The 13,713-nt window shown below is 44.5% G+C and overlaps 17 non-coding genes across 17 annotated transcripts; all 17 read left to right on the top strand.

Annotated features, from left to right (window-relative positions):
- The first annotated feature begins 605 nt into the window (after positions 1 to 605).
- trnai-aau (transfer RNA isoleucine (anticodon AAU)) lies at positions 606 to 679 on the top strand. The gene has a single exon. It is a non-coding gene; the product is annotated as a tRNA-Ile (tRNA).
- An 835-nt stretch (positions 680 to 1,514) lies between these two features.
- trnai-aau (transfer RNA isoleucine (anticodon AAU)) lies at positions 1,515 to 1,588 on the top strand. Its single transcript has one exon. It is a non-coding gene; the product is annotated as a tRNA-Ile (tRNA).
- A 483-nt stretch (positions 1,589 to 2,071) lies between these two features.
- On the top strand, positions 2,072 to 2,145 carry trnai-aau (transfer RNA isoleucine (anticodon AAU)). Its single transcript has one exon. It is a non-coding gene; the product is annotated as a tRNA-Ile (tRNA).
- A 429-nt stretch (positions 2,146 to 2,574) lies between these two features.
- trnai-aau (transfer RNA isoleucine (anticodon AAU)) lies at positions 2,575 to 2,648 on the top strand. The gene has a single exon. It is a non-coding gene; the product is annotated as a tRNA-Ile (tRNA).
- Positions 2,649 to 3,636: 988 nt separating this feature from the next.
- trnai-aau (transfer RNA isoleucine (anticodon AAU)) lies at positions 3,637 to 3,710 on the top strand. Its single transcript has one exon. It is a non-coding gene; the product is annotated as a tRNA-Ile (tRNA).
- A 652-nt stretch (positions 3,711 to 4,362) lies between these two features.
- Positions 4,363 to 4,436, top strand: trnai-aau (transfer RNA isoleucine (anticodon AAU)). Its single transcript has one exon. It is a non-coding gene; the product is annotated as a tRNA-Ile (tRNA).
- Positions 4,437 to 5,012: 576 nt separating this feature from the next.
- Positions 5,013 to 5,086, top strand: trnai-aau (transfer RNA isoleucine (anticodon AAU)). Its single transcript has one exon. It is a non-coding gene; the product is annotated as a tRNA-Ile (tRNA).
- A 495-nt stretch (positions 5,087 to 5,581) lies between these two features.
- trnai-aau (transfer RNA isoleucine (anticodon AAU)) lies at positions 5,582 to 5,655 on the top strand. The gene has a single exon. It is a non-coding gene; the product is annotated as a tRNA-Ile (tRNA).
- A 509-nt stretch (positions 5,656 to 6,164) lies between these two features.
- On the top strand, positions 6,165 to 6,238 carry trnai-aau (transfer RNA isoleucine (anticodon AAU)). Its single transcript has one exon. It is a non-coding gene; the product is annotated as a tRNA-Ile (tRNA).
- Positions 6,239 to 6,760: 522 nt separating this feature from the next.
- trnai-aau (transfer RNA isoleucine (anticodon AAU)) lies at positions 6,761 to 6,834 on the top strand. The gene has a single exon. It is a non-coding gene; the product is annotated as a tRNA-Ile (tRNA).
- Positions 6,835 to 7,080: 246 nt separating this feature from the next.
- trnai-aau (transfer RNA isoleucine (anticodon AAU)) lies at positions 7,081 to 7,153 on the top strand. Its single transcript has one exon. It is a non-coding gene; the product is annotated as a tRNA-Ile (tRNA).
- A 486-nt stretch (positions 7,154 to 7,639) lies between these two features.
- Positions 7,640 to 7,713, top strand: trnai-aau (transfer RNA isoleucine (anticodon AAU)). The gene has a single exon. It is a non-coding gene; the product is annotated as a tRNA-Ile (tRNA).
- A 428-nt stretch (positions 7,714 to 8,141) lies between these two features.
- On the top strand, positions 8,142 to 8,215 carry trnai-aau (transfer RNA isoleucine (anticodon AAU)). The gene has a single exon. It is a non-coding gene; the product is annotated as a tRNA-Ile (tRNA).
- A 1,615-nt stretch (positions 8,216 to 9,830) lies between these two features.
- Positions 9,831 to 9,904, top strand: trnai-aau (transfer RNA isoleucine (anticodon AAU)). The gene has a single exon. It is a non-coding gene; the product is annotated as a tRNA-Ile (tRNA).
- Positions 9,905 to 10,352: 448 nt separating this feature from the next.
- Positions 10,353 to 10,425, top strand: trnai-aau (transfer RNA isoleucine (anticodon AAU)). Its single transcript has one exon. It is a non-coding gene; the product is annotated as a tRNA-Ile (tRNA).
- Positions 10,426 to 10,998: 573 nt separating this feature from the next.
- On the top strand, positions 10,999 to 11,072 carry trnai-aau (transfer RNA isoleucine (anticodon AAU)). Its single transcript has one exon. It is a non-coding gene; the product is annotated as a tRNA-Ile (tRNA).
- Positions 11,073 to 12,413: 1,341 nt separating this feature from the next.
- On the top strand, positions 12,414 to 12,486 carry trnai-aau (transfer RNA isoleucine (anticodon AAU)). Its single transcript has one exon. It is a non-coding gene; the product is annotated as a tRNA-Ile (tRNA).
- The last annotated feature ends 1,227 nt before the right edge of the window (positions 12,487 to 13,713 follow it).

The following is a 13,713-nucleotide window of genomic DNA, read 5'->3' as shown; positions in this document are numbered from 1 at the left end:
ATGAGCATTATCTAAGCCGGTTAGCTCAGTTGGTTAGAGCGTCGTGCTAATAACGCGAAGGTTCGCGGTGTTCGATACCCGTACTGGCAGGAGATTTTGTTTTTACTTTACTACTCTCTCTTTCTGTCTTTCTCCACTCCTTTACTTTCTCTTTCTCCACTCCTTACTCTCTCTTTCTGTCTTTCTCCACTCCTTACTCTCTCTTTCTGTCTTCTCCACTCCTTACTCCCTCTTTCTGGTCTTTCTCCACTCTTACTCTCTCTTTCTGTCTTCTCCACTCCTTACTCTCTCTTTCTCCACTCCTTACTCTCTCTTTCTGTCTTTCTCCACTTCCTCCCCCTTACTCTCTCTTTCTGTCTTTCTCCACTCCTTACTCCCTCCTTTCTGTCTTTCTCCACTCCTTACTCTCTCTTCTCCTTTCTCCACTCCTTACTCTCTCTTTCTCCACTCCTTACTCTCTCTTTCTGAATTTTCTACACTCCTTACTCTCTCTCTTTCTCCACTCCTTACTCTCTCTTTCTCCACTCCTTACTCTCTCTTTCTCCGCTCTTATTTAGTACGGTGTAGTTATTTCCACCTTTATCCGTAGAATGAGCATTATCTAAGGCCGGTTAGCTCAGTTGGTTAGAGCGTCGTGCTAATAACGCGAAGGTCGCGTGTTCGATACCCGTACTGGCCAGGAGATTTTGTTTTTACTTTACTACTCTCTCTTTCTGTCTTTCTCCACTCCTTACTCTCTCTTTCTGTCTTTCTCCACTCCTTACTCTCTCTTTCTGTCTTTCTCCACTACTTACTCCCTCTTTCTGTCTTTCTCCACTCCTTACTCTCTCTTTCTGTCTTTCTCCACTCCTTACTCTCTCTTTCTGTCTTTCTCCACTCCTTACTCTCTCTTTCTCCACTCCTTACTCTCCCTTTCTGTCTTTCTCCACTCTTACTCTCTCTTCTCCACTCCTTACTCTCTCTTTCTCCCTCTCCTTACCTCCCTTTCTGTCTTCTCCACTCCTTACTCTCTCTTCTCCACTCCTTTACTCTCTCTTTCTCCACTCCTTACTCTCTCTTTCTGTCTTTCTACACTCCTTACTCTCTCTCTTTCTCCACTCCTTACTCTCTCTTTCTCCACTCCTTACTCTCTCTTTCTCCGCTCTTATTTAGTACGGTGTAATTATTCCACCTTTATCCGTAGAATGAGCATTATCTAAGGCCGGTTAGCTCAGTTGGTTAGAGCGTCTGCTAATAACGCGAAGGTCGCGGTTCGATACCCGTACTGGCCAGGAGATTTTGTTTTTACTTTACTACTCTCTCTTTCTGTCTTTCTCCACTCCTTACTCTCTCTTTCTCCACTCCTTACTCTCTCTTTCTCCTTCCTTACTCCTCTTTCTGTCTTCTACACTCCTTAATCTCTCTCTTTCTCCACTCCTTACTCTCTCTTTCTCCACTCCTTACTCTCTCTTTCTCCGCTCTTATTTAGTAGGTGTAGTTATTTCCACCTTTATCCGTAGAATGAGCATTATCTAAGCCGGTTAGCTCAGTTGGTTAGAGCGTCGTGCTAATAACGCGAAGGTCGCGTGTTCGATACCCGTACTGGCCAGGAGATTTTGTTTTTACTTTACTTCTCTCTTTCTGTCTTTCTCCACTCTTACTCTCTCTTTCTGTCTTTCCACTCCTTACTCTCTCTTTCTGTCTTTCTCTACTTACTCCTCTTTCTGTCTTTCTCCACTCCTTACTCTCTCTTCTGTCTTTCTCCACTCCTTACTCTCTCTTTCTCCCTCCTTACTCTCTCTTTCTCCACTCCTTACTCTCCCTTTCTGTCTTTCTCCACTCCTTACTCTCTCTTTCTCCTCTCCTTACTCTCCCTTTCTGTCTTTCTCCACTCCTTACTCTCTCTTTCTCCACTCCTTACTCTCTCTTTCTCCACTCCTTACTCTCTCCTTCTGTCTTTCTCCACTCCTTACTCTCTCTCTTTCTCCACTCCTTACTCTCTCTTTCTCCACTCCTTACTCTCTCTTTCTCCGCTCTTATTTAGTACGGTGTAGTTATTTCCACCTTTATCCGTAGAATGAGCATTATCTAAGGCCGGTTAGCTCAGTTGGTTAGAGCGTCGTGCTAATAACGCGAAGGTCGCGGGTTCGAACCCCGTACTGGCCAGGAGATTTTGTTTTTACTTTACTACTCTCTCTTCTGTCTTTCTCCACTCCTTACTCTCTCTTTCTCCACTCCTTACTCTCTCTTTCTGTCTTTCTCCACTCCTTACTCTCTCTTTCTGTCTTTCTCCACTCCTTACTCCCTCTTTCTGTCTTTCTCCACTCCTTACTCTCTCTTTCTGTCTTTCTCCACTCCTTACTCTTTCTCCACTCCTTACTCTCTCTTTCTCCACTCCCTACTCTCTCTTTCTCCACTCCTTACTCTCTCTTTCTCCATTCCTTACTCTCTCTTTCTGTCTTTCTACACTCCTTAATCTCTCTCTTTCTCCACTCCTTACTCTCTCTTTCTCCACTCCTTACTCTCTCTTTCTCCGCTCTTATTTAGTACGGTGTAGTTATTTCCACCTTTATCCGTAGAATGAGCATTATCTAAGGCCGGTTAGCTCAGTTGGTTAGAGCGTCGTGCTAATAACGCGAAGGTCGCGTGTTCGATACCCGTACTGGCCAGGAGATTTTGTTTTTACTTTACTACTCTCTCTTTCTGTCTTTCTCCACTCCTTACTCTCTCTTTCTGTCTTTCTCCACTCCTTACTCTCTCTTTCTGTCTTTCTCCACTCCTTACTCCCTCTTTCTGTCTTTCTCCACTCCTTACTCTCTCTTTCTGTCTTTCTCCACTCCTTACTCTCTCTTTCTGTCTTTCTCCACTCCTTACTCTCTCTTTCTCCACTCCTTACTCTCCCTTTCTGTCTTTCTCCACTCCTTACTCTCTCTTTCTCCACTCCTTACTCTCTCTTTCTCCACTCCTTACTCTCCCTTTCTGTCTTTCTCCACTCCTTACTCTCTCTTTCTCCACTCCTTACTCTCTCTTCTCCTCTCCTTACTCTCCTTTCTGTCTTTCTCCACTCCTTACTCTCTCTTTCTCCACTCCTTACTCTCTCTTTCTCCACTCCTTACTCTCTCTTTCTGTCTTTCTACACTCCTTACTCTCTCTCTTTCTCCACTCCTTACTCTCTCTTTCTCCACTCCTTACTCTCTCTTTCTGTCTTTCTCCACTCCTTACTCTCTCTTTCTGTCTTTCTCCACTCCTTACTCTCTCTTTCTGTCTTTCTCCACTCCTTACTCCTCTTTCTGTCTTTCTCCACTCCTTACTCTCTCTTTCTGTCTTTCTCCACTCCTTACTCTCTCTTTCTCCACTCCTTACTCTCTCTTTCTCCACTCCTTACTCTCCCTTTCTGTCTTCTCCACTCCTTACTCTCTCTTTCTCCTCTCCTTACTCCCTTTCTGTCTTTCTCCACTCCTTACTCTCTCTTTCTCCACTCCTTACTCTCTCTTTCTCCACTCCTTACTCTCTCTTTCTGTCTTTCTACACTCCTTACTCTCTCTCTTTCTCCACTCCTTACTCTCTCTTTCTCCACTCCTTACTCTCTCTTTCTCCGCTCTTATTTAGTACGGTGTAGTTATTTCCACCTTTATCCGTAGAATGAGCATTATCTAAGGCCGGTTAGCTCAGTTGGTTAGAGCGTCGTGCTAATAACGCGAAGGTCGCGGGTTCGATACCCGTACTGGCCAGGAGATTTTGTTTTTACTTTACTACTCTCTCTTTCTGTCTTTCTCCACTCCTTACTCTCTCTTTCTCCACTCCTTACTCTCTCTTTCTGTCTTTCTCCACTCCTTACTCTCTCTTTCTGTCTTTCTCCACTCCTTACTCCCTCTTTCTGTCTTTCTCCACTCCTTACTCTCTCTTTCTGTCTTTCTCCACTCCTTACTCTCTCTTTCTCCACTCCTTACTCTCTCTTTCTGTCTTTCTCCACTCCTTACTCTCTCTTTCTGTCTTTCTCCACTCCTTACTCCCTCTTTCTGTCTTTCTCCACTCCTTACTCTCTCTTTCTGTCTTTCTCCACTCCTTACTCTCTCTTTCTCCACTCCTTACTCTCTCTTTCTGTCTTTCTCCACTCCTTACTCTCTCTTTCTGTCTTTCTCCACTCCTTACTCCCTCTTTCTGTCTTTCTCCACTCCTTACTCTCTCTTTCTCTCTTTCTCCACTCCTTACTCTCTCTTTCTCCACTCCTTACTCTCTCTTTCTGTCTTTCTACACTCCTTACTCTCTCTCTTTCTCCACTCCTTACTCTCTCTTTCTCCACTCCTTACTCTCTCTTTCTCCGCTCTTATTTAGTACGGTGTAGTTATTTCCACCTTTATCCGTAGAATGAGCATTATCTAAGGCCGGTTAGCTCAGTTGGTTAGAGCGTCGTGCTAATAACGCGAAGGTCGCGGGTTCGATACCCGTACTGGCCAGGAGATTTTGTTTTTACTTTACTACTCTCTCTTTCTGTCTTTCTCCACTCCTTACTCTCTCTTTCTGTCTTTCTCCACTCCTTACTCTCTCTTTCTGTCTTTCTCCACTCCTTACTCCCTCTTTCTGTCTTTCTCCACTCCTTACTCTCTCTTTCTGTCTTTCTCCACTCCTTACTCTCTCTTTCTGTCTTTCTCCACTCCTTACTCTCTCTTTCTCCACTCCTTACTCTCCCTTTCTGTCTTTCTCCACTCCTTACTCTCTCTTTCTCCACTCCTTACTCTCCCTTTCTGTCTTTCTCCACTCCTTACTCTCTCTTTCTCCACTCCTTACTCTCTCTTTCTCCTCTCCTTACTCTCCCTTTCTGTCTTTCTCCACTCCTTACTCTCTCTTTCTCCACTCCTTACTCTCTCTTTCTCCACTCCTTACTCTCTCTTTCTGTCTTTCTACACTCCTTACTCTCTCTCTTTCTCCACTCCTTACTCTCTCTTTCTCCACTCCTTACTCTCTCTTTCTCCGCTCTTATTTAGTACGGTGTAGTTATTTCCACCTTTATCCGTAGAATGAGCATTATCTAAGGCCGGTTAGCTCAGTTGGTTAGAGCGTCGTGCTAATAACGCGAAGGTCGCGGGTTCGATACCCGTACTGGCCAGGAGATTTTGTTTTTTACTTTACTACTCTCTCTTTCTGTCTTTCTCCACTCCTTACTCTCTCTTTCTGTCTTTCTCCACTCCTTACTCTCTCTTTCTGTCTTTCTCCACTCCTTACTCCCTCTTTCTGTCTTTCTCCACTCCTTACTCTCTCTTTCTGTCTTTCTCCACTCCTTACTCTCTCTTTCTCCACTCCTTACTCTCTCTTTCTCCACTCCTTACTCTCCCTTTCTGTCTTTCTCCACTCCTTACTCTCTCTTTCTCCTCTCCTTACTCTCCCTTTCTGTCTTTCTCCACTCCTTACTCTCTCTTTCTCCACTCCTTACTCTCTCTTTCTCCACTCCTTACTCTCTCTTTCTGTCTTTCTACACTCCTTACTCTCTCTCTTTCTCCACTCCTTACTCTCTCTTTCTCCACTCCTTACTCTCTCTTTCTCCGCTCTTATTTAGTACGGTGTAGTTATTTCCACCTTTATCCGTAGAATGAGCATTATCTAAGGCCGGTTAGCTCAGTTGGTTAGAGCGTCGTGCTAATAACGCGAAGGTCGCGGGTTCGATACCCGTACTGGCCAGGAGATTTTGTTTTTACTTTACTACTCTCTCTTTCTGTCTTTCTCCACTCCTTACTCTCTCTTTCTCCACTCCTTACTCTCTCTTTCTGTCTTTCTCCACTCCTTACTCTCTCTTTCTGTCTTTCTCCACTCCTTACTCCCTCTTTCTGTCTTTCTCCACTCCTTACTCTCTCTTTCTGTCTTTCTCCACTCCTTACTCTCTCTTTCTCCACTCCTTACTCTCTTTCTGTCTTTCTCCACTCCTTACTCTCTCTTTCTGTCTTTCTCCACTCCTTACTCTCCTCTTTCTGTCTTTCTCCACTCCTTACTCTCTCTTTCTCTCTTTCTCCACTCCTTACTCTCTCTTTCTCCACTCCTTACTCTCTCTTTCTGTCTTTCTACACTCCTTACTCTCTCTCTTTCTCCACTCCTTACTCTCTCTTTCTCCACTCCTTACTCTCTCTTTCTCCGCTCTTATTTAGTACGGTGTAGTTATTTCCACCTTTATCCGTAGAATGAGCATTATCTAAGGCCGGTTAGCTCAGTTGGTTAGAGCGTCGTGCTAATAACGCGAAGGTCGCGTGTTCGATACCCGTACTGGCCAGGAGATTTTTTTTTACTTTACTACTCTCTCTTTCTGTCTTTCTCCACTCCTTACTCTCTCTTTCTGTCTTTCTCCACTCCTTACTCTCTCTTTCTGTCTTTCTCCACTCCTTACTCCCTCTTTCTGTCTTTCTCCACTCCTTACTCTCTCTTTCTGTCTTTCTCCACTCCTTACTCTCTCTTTCTGTCTTTCTCCACTCCTTACTCTCTCTTTCTCCACTCCTTACTCTCCTTTCTGTCTTTCTCCACTCCTTACTCTCTCTTTCTCCACTCCTTACTCTCTCTTTCTCCTCTCCTTACTCTCCCTTTCTGTCTTTCTCCACTCCTTACTCTCTCTTTCTCCACTCCTTACTCTCTCTTTCTCCACTCCTTACTCTCTCTTTCTGTCTTTCTACACTCCTTACTCTCTCTCTTTCTCCACTCCTTACTCTCTCTTTCTCCACTCCTTACTCTCTCTTTCTCCGCTCTTATTTAGTACGGTGTAGTTATTTCCACCTTTATCCGTAGAATGAGCATTATCTAAGGCCGGTTAGCTCAGTTGGTTAGAGCGTCGTGCTAATAACGCGAAGGTCGCGGGTTCGATACCCGTACTGGCCAGGAGATTTTGTTTTTACTTTACTACTCTCTCTTTCTGTCTTTCTCCACTCCTTACTCTCTCTTTCTCCACTCCTTACTCTCTCTTTCTCCATTCCTTACTCTCTCTTTCTGTCTTTCTACACTCCTTAATCTCTCTCTTTCTCCACTCCTTACTCTCTCTTTCTCCACTCCTTACTCTCTCTTTCTCCGCTCTTATTAGTACGGTGTAGTTATTTCCACCTTATCCGTAGAATGAGCATTATCTAAGGCGGTTAGCTCAGTTGGTTAGAGCGTCGTGCTAATAACGCGAAGGTCGCGTGTTCGATACCCGTACTGGCCAGGAGATTTTGTTTTTACTTTACTACTCTCTCTTTCTGTCTTTCTCCACTCCTTACTCTCTCTTTCTGTCTTTCTCCACTCCTTACTCTCTTTCTGTCTTTCTCCACTACTTACTCCCCTCTTTCTGTACTTTCTCCACTCCTTACTCTCTCTTTCTGTCTTTCTCCACTCCTTACTCTCTCTTTCTCCACTCCTTACTCTCTCTTTCTCCACTCCTTACTCTCCCTTTCTGTCTTTCTCCACTCCTTACTCTCTCTTTCTCCACTCCCTACTCTCTCTTTCTTCACTCCTTACTCTCTCTTTCTCCACTCCTTACTCTCTCTTTCTCCACTCCTTACTCTCTCTTTCTGTCTTTCTACACTCCTTACTCTCTCTCTTTCTCCACTCCTTACTCTCTCTTTCTCCACTCCTTACTCTCTCTTTCTCCGCTCTTATTTAGTACGGTGTAGTTATTTCCACCTTTATCCGTAGAATGAGCATTATCTAAGGCCGGTTAGCTCAGTTGGTTAGAGCGTCGTGCTAATAACGCGAAGGTCGCGGGTTCGATACCCGTACTGGCCAGGAGATTTTGTTTTTACTTTACTACTCTCTCTTTTCTGTCTTTCTCCACTCCTTACTCTTCTTTCTCCACTCCTTACTCTCTCTTTCTGTCTTTCTCCACTCCTTACTCTCTCTTTCTGTCTTTCTCCACTCCTTACTCCCTCTTTCTGTCTTTCTCCACTCCTTACTCTCTCTTTCTGTCTTTCTCCACTCCTTACTCTTTCTCCACTCCTTACTCTCTCTTTCTCCACTCCCTACTCTCTCTTTCTCCACTCCTTACTCTCTCTTCTCCACTCCTTACTCTCTCTTTCTGTCTTTCTCCACTCCTTACTCTCTCTCTTTCTCCACTCCTTACTCTCTCTTTCTCCACTCCTTACTCTCTCTTTCTCCGCTCTTATTTAGTACGGTGTAGTTATTCCACCTTTATCCGTAGAATGAGCATTATCTAAGGCCGGTTAGCTCAGTTGGTTAGAGCGTCGTGCTAATAACGCGAAGGTCGCGTGTTCGATACCCGTACTGGCCAGGAGATTTTGTTTTTACTTTACTACTCTCTCTTTCTGTCTTTCTCCACTCCTTACTCTCTCTTTCTGTCTTTTCTCCACTCCTTACTCTCTCTTTCTGTCTTTCTCCACTACTTACTCCCTCTTTCCTGTCTTTCTCCACTCCTTACTCTCTCTTCTGTCTTTCTCCACTCCTTACTCTCTCTTTCTGTCTTTCTCCACTCCTTACTCTCTCTTTCTCCACTCCTTACTCTCCCTTTCTGTCTTTCTCCACTCCTTACTCTCTCTTTCTCCACTCCTTACTCTCTCTTTCTCCACTCCTTACTCTCCTTTCTGTCTTTCTCCACTCCTTACTCTCTCTTTCTCCACTCCTTACTCTCTCTTTCTCCTCTCCTTACTCTCCCTTTCTGTCTTTCTCACTCCTTACTCTCTCTTTCTCCACTCCTTACTCTCTCTTCTCCACTCCTTACTCTCTCTTTCTGTCTTTCTACACTCCTTACTCTCTCTCTTTCTCCACTCCTTACTCTCTCTTTCTCCACTCCTTACTCTCTCTTTCTGTCTTTCTCCACTCCTTACTCTCTCTTTCTGTCTTTCTCCACTCTTACTCCCTCTTTCTGTCTTTCTCCACTCCTTACTCTCTCTTTCTGTCTTTCTCCACTCCTTACTCTCTCTTTCTGTCTTTCTCCACTCCTTACTCCCTCTTTCTGTCTTCTCCACTCCTTACTCCTCTTTCTGTCTTTCTCCACTCCTTACTCTCTCTTTCTGTCTTTCTCCACTCCTTACTCTCTCTTTCTGTCTTCTCCACTCCTTACTCTCTCTTTCTGTCTTTCTCCACTCCTTACTCTCTCTTTCTCCACTCCTTACTCTCTCTTTCTGTCTTTCTCCACTCCTTACTCTCTCTTTTCCACTCCTTACTCTCTCTTTCTCCCCTCCTTACCTCTCTTTCTCCACTCCTTACTCTCTCTTTCTCCGCTCTTATTTAGTACGGTGTAGTTATTTCCACCTTTATCCGTAGATGAGCATTATCTAAGGCCGTTAGCTCAGTTTGGGTAGAGCGTCGTGCTAATAACGCGAAGGTCGCGTGTTCGATACCCGTACTGGCCAGGAGATTTTGTTTTTACTTTACTACTCTCTCTTTCTGTCTTCTCCACTCCTTACCTCTCTTTCTGTCTTTCTCCACTCCTACTCTCTCTTTCTGTCTTTCTCCACTCCTTACTCCCTCTTTCTGTCTTTCTCCACTCCTTACTCTCTCTTTCTGTCTTTCTCCACTCCTTACTCTCTCTTTCTGTTTTTTTTCCTTTCTCTCTTTCTCCACTCCTTACTCTCTCTTTCTCCACTCCTTACTCTCCCTTTCTGTCTTTCTCCACTCTTACTCTCTCTTCTCCACTCCTTACTCTCTCTTTCTCCTCTCCTTACTCTCCCTTTCTGTCTTTCTCCACTCCTTACTCTCTCTTTCTCCACTCCTTACTCTCTCTGTCTCCACTCCTTACTCTCTCTTTCTGTCTTTCTACACTCCTTTACTCTCTCTCTTTCTCCACTCCTTACTCTCTCTTTCTCCACTCCTTACTCTCTCTTTCTCCGCTCTTATTTAGTACGGTGTAGTTATTCCACCTTTATCCGTAGAATGAGCATTATCTAAGCCGGTTAGCTCAGTTGGTTAGAGCGTCGTGCTAATAACGCGAAGGTCGCGGGTTCGATACCCGTACTGGCCAGGAGATTTTGTTTTTACTTTACTACCTCTCTTTCTGTCTTTCTCCACTCCTTACTCTCTCTTTCTCCACTCCTTACTCTCTCTTTCTGTCTTTCTCCACTCCTTACTCTCTCTTTCTGTCTTTCTCCCTCCTTACTCCCCCTTTTCTGTCTTTCTCCACTCCTTACTCCTCTTTCTGTCTTTCTCCACTCCTTACTCTTTCTCCACTCCTTACTCTCTCTTCTCCACTCCCTACTCTCTCTTTCTCCACTCCTTACTCTCTCTTTCTCCACTCCTTACTCTCTCTTTCTCCACTCCTTACTCTCTCTTTCTGTCTTTCTACACTCCTTACTCTCTCTCTTTCTCCACTCCTTACTCTCTCTTCTCCACTCCTTACTCTCTCTTTCTCCGCTCTTATTTAGTACGGTGTAGTTATTTCCACCTTTATCCGTAGAATGAGCATTATCTAAGGCCAGTTAGCTCAGTGGTTAGAGCGTCGTGCTAATAACGCGAAGGTCGCGTGTTCCATACCCGTACTGGCCAGGAGATTTTGTTTTACTTTACTACTCTCTCTTTCTGTCTTTCTCCACTCTTACTCTCTCTTTCTGTCTTTCTCCACTCCTTACTCTCTCTTTCTGTCTTTCTCCACTACTTACTCCCTCTTTCTGTCTTTCTCCACTCCTTACTCTCCTCTTTCTGTCTTTCTCCACTCCTTACTCTCTCTTTCTGTCTTTCTCCACTCCTTACTCTCTCTTTCTCCACTCCTTACTCTCCCTTTCTGTCTTTCTTCCACCTCCTTACTCTCTCTTTCTCCACTCCTTACTCTCTCTTTCTCCACTCCTTACTCTCCCTTTCTGTCTTTCTCCACTCCTTACTCTCTCTTTCTCCACTCCTACTCTCTCTTTCTCCTCTCCTACTCTCCTTTCTGTCTTTTCCACTCCATACTCTCTCTTTCTCCACTCCTTACTCTCTCTTTTCCTCCCCTCCTTACTCTCTCTTTCTGTCTTTCTCCACTCCTTACTTCTCTCTTTCTCCACTCCTTACTCTCTCTTTCTCCGCTCTTATTTAGTACGGTGTAGTTTATTTCCACCTTTATCCGTAGAATAGCATTATCTAAGCCGGTTAGCTCAGTTGGTTAGAGCGTCGTGCTAATAACGCGAAGGTTCGGGGTTCGATACCCGTACTGGCCAGGAGATTTTGTTTTTACTTTACTACTCTCTCTTTCTGTCTTTCTCCACTCCTTACTCTCTCTTTCTCCACTCCTTACTCTCTCTTTCTGTCTTTCTCCACTCCTTACTCTCTCTTTCTGTCTTTCTCCACTTTTCCCTACTCCCTCTTCTGTCTTTCTCCACTCCTTACTCCTCTTCTGTCTTTCTCCACTCCTTACTCTCTTTCCTGTCTTCCTCTCTCTTTCTCCACTCCCTACTCTCTCTTTCTCCACTCCTTACTCTCTCTTTCTCCGCTCTTATTTAGTACGGTGTAGTTATTTCCACCTTTATCCGTAGAATGAGCATTATCTAAGCCGGTTAGCTCAGTTTTAGAGCTTCGTGCTAATAACGCGAAGGTCGCGGTTCGATACCCCGTACTGGCCAGGAGATTTTGTTTTTACTTTACTACTCCTCTCTTTCTCTTTTCTCCACTCCTTACTCTCTCTTTCTCCACTCCTTACTCTCTCTTTCTGTCTTTCTCCACTCCTTACTCTCTCTTTCTGTCTTTCTCCACTCCTTACTCTCTCTTTCTGTCTTCTCCACTCCTTACTCTCTCACTCCTTCTCTCTCTTCTCCACTCCCTACTCTCTCTCCTGTCCTTTCTCCACTCCTTACTCTCTCTTTCTCCCACTCCTTACTCTCTCTTTCTCTCACTCCTTACTCTCTCTTCTGTCTTCTACCCTCCTTACTCTCTCTCTTTCTCCACTCTTTACTCTCTCTTTCTCCACTCCTTACTCTCTCTTTCTCCGCTCTTATTAGTACGGTGTAGTTATTTCCACCTTTATCCTAGAATGAGCATTATCTAAGGCCATTTAGCTCAGTTGGTTAGAGCTCGTGCTAATACGCGAAGGTCGCGTGTTCCTACCCGTACTGGCCAGGAGATTTTGTTTTTTACTTTACTACTCTCTCTTCTGTCTTTCTCCACTCCTTACTCTCTCTTTCTGTCTTTCTCCTCTCCAACTCCTTACTCTCTCTTTCTGTCTTTCTCCACTCCTTACTCCCTCCTTTCTGTCTTTCTCCACTCCTTACTCTCCTCTTTCTGTCTTCTCCACTCCTTACTCTCTCTTTCTGTCTTTCTCACTCCTTACTCTCTTTCTCCACTCCTTACTCTCTCTTTCTTCACTCCTTACTCTCTCTTTCTCCACTCCTTACTCTCTCTTTCTCCACTCCTTACTCTCTCTTTCTGTCTTTCTACACTCCTTACTCTCTCTCTTTCTCCACTCCTTACTCTCTCTTTCTCCACTCCTTACTCTCTCTTTCTCCGCTCTTATTTAGTACGGTGTAGTTATTTCCACCTTTATCCGTAGAATGAGCATTATCTAAGGCCGGTTATCTCAGTTGGTTAGAGCGTCGGCTAATAACGCGAAGGTCGCGGGTTCGATACCCGTACTGGCCAGGAGATTTTGTTTTTACTTTACTACTCTCTCTTTCTGTCTTTCTCCACTCCTTACTCTCTCTTTCTCCACTCCTTACTCTCTCTTCTGTCTTTCTCCACTCCTTACTCTCTCTTTCTGTCTTTCTCCACTCCTTACTCCCTCTTTCTGTCTTTCTCCACTCCCCCTTTCTACTCCTCTCTTTCTGTCTTTCTCCACTCCTTACTCTTTCTCCCTCCTTACTCTCTCTTTTCCACTCCCACTCTCTCTTTCTCCACTCCTTACTCTCTCTTTCTCCATTCCTTACTCTCTCTTTCTGTCTTTCTACACTCCTTACTCTCTCTCTTTCTCCACTCCTTACTCTCTCTTTCTCCACTCCTTACTCTCTCTTTCTCCGCTCCTTATTTAGTACGTGTTAGTTATTTCCACCTTTATCCGTAGAATGAGCATTATCTAAGGCCGTTAGCTCAGTTGGTTAGAGCGTCGTGCTAATAACGCGAAGTCGCGTGTTCGATACCCTACTGGCCAGGAGATTTTGTTTTTACTTTACTACTCTCTCTTTCTGTCTTTCTCCACTCCTTACTCTCTCTTTCTGTCTTTCTCCACTCCTTACTCTCTCTTTCTGTCTTTCTCCACTACTTACTCCCTCTTTCTGTCTTTCTCCACCCTTACTCTCTCTTTCTGTCTTTCTCCACTCCTACTCTCTCTTTCTGTCTTTCTCCACTCCTTACTCTCTCTTTCTCCACTCCTTACTCTCCTTTCTGTCTTTCTCCACTCCTTACTCTCTCTTTCTCCACTCCTTCCCTTACCTCTTTCTCCACTCCTTACTCTCCTTCTGTCTTTCTCCACTCCTTACTCTCTCTTTCTCCACTCCTTACTCTCTCTTTCTCCTCTCCTTACTCTCCCTTTCTGTCTTTCTCCACTCCTTACTCTCTCTTTCTCCACTCCTTACTCTCTCTTTCTCCATTCCTTACTCTCTCTTTCTGTCTTTCTACACTCCTTACTCTCTCTCTTTCTCCACTCCTTACTCTCTCTTTCTCCACTCCTTACTCTCTCTTTCTCCGCTCTTATTTAGTACGTGTAGTTATTTCCACCTTTATCCGTAGAATGAGCATTATCTAAGGCCGGTTAGCTCAGTTGGTTAGAGCGTCGTGCTATAACGCGAAGGTCGCGTGTTCGATACCCGTACTGGCCAGGAGATTTTGTTTTTACTTTACTACTCTCTCTTTCTGTCTTTCTCCCTCCTTACT

The sequence above is a fragment of the Oncorhynchus kisutch genome, unplaced genomic scaffold, assembly GCF_002021735.2.
Source record: "Oncorhynchus kisutch isolate 150728-3 unplaced genomic scaffold, Okis_V2 scaffold3461, whole genome shotgun sequence".
NCBI lineage: Eukaryota > Metazoa > Chordata > Actinopteri > Salmoniformes > Salmonidae > Oncorhynchus > Oncorhynchus kisutch.
Note: the sequence above shows the minus strand (reverse complement) of the source record. Positions and strands in the feature narration are given on the sequence as shown.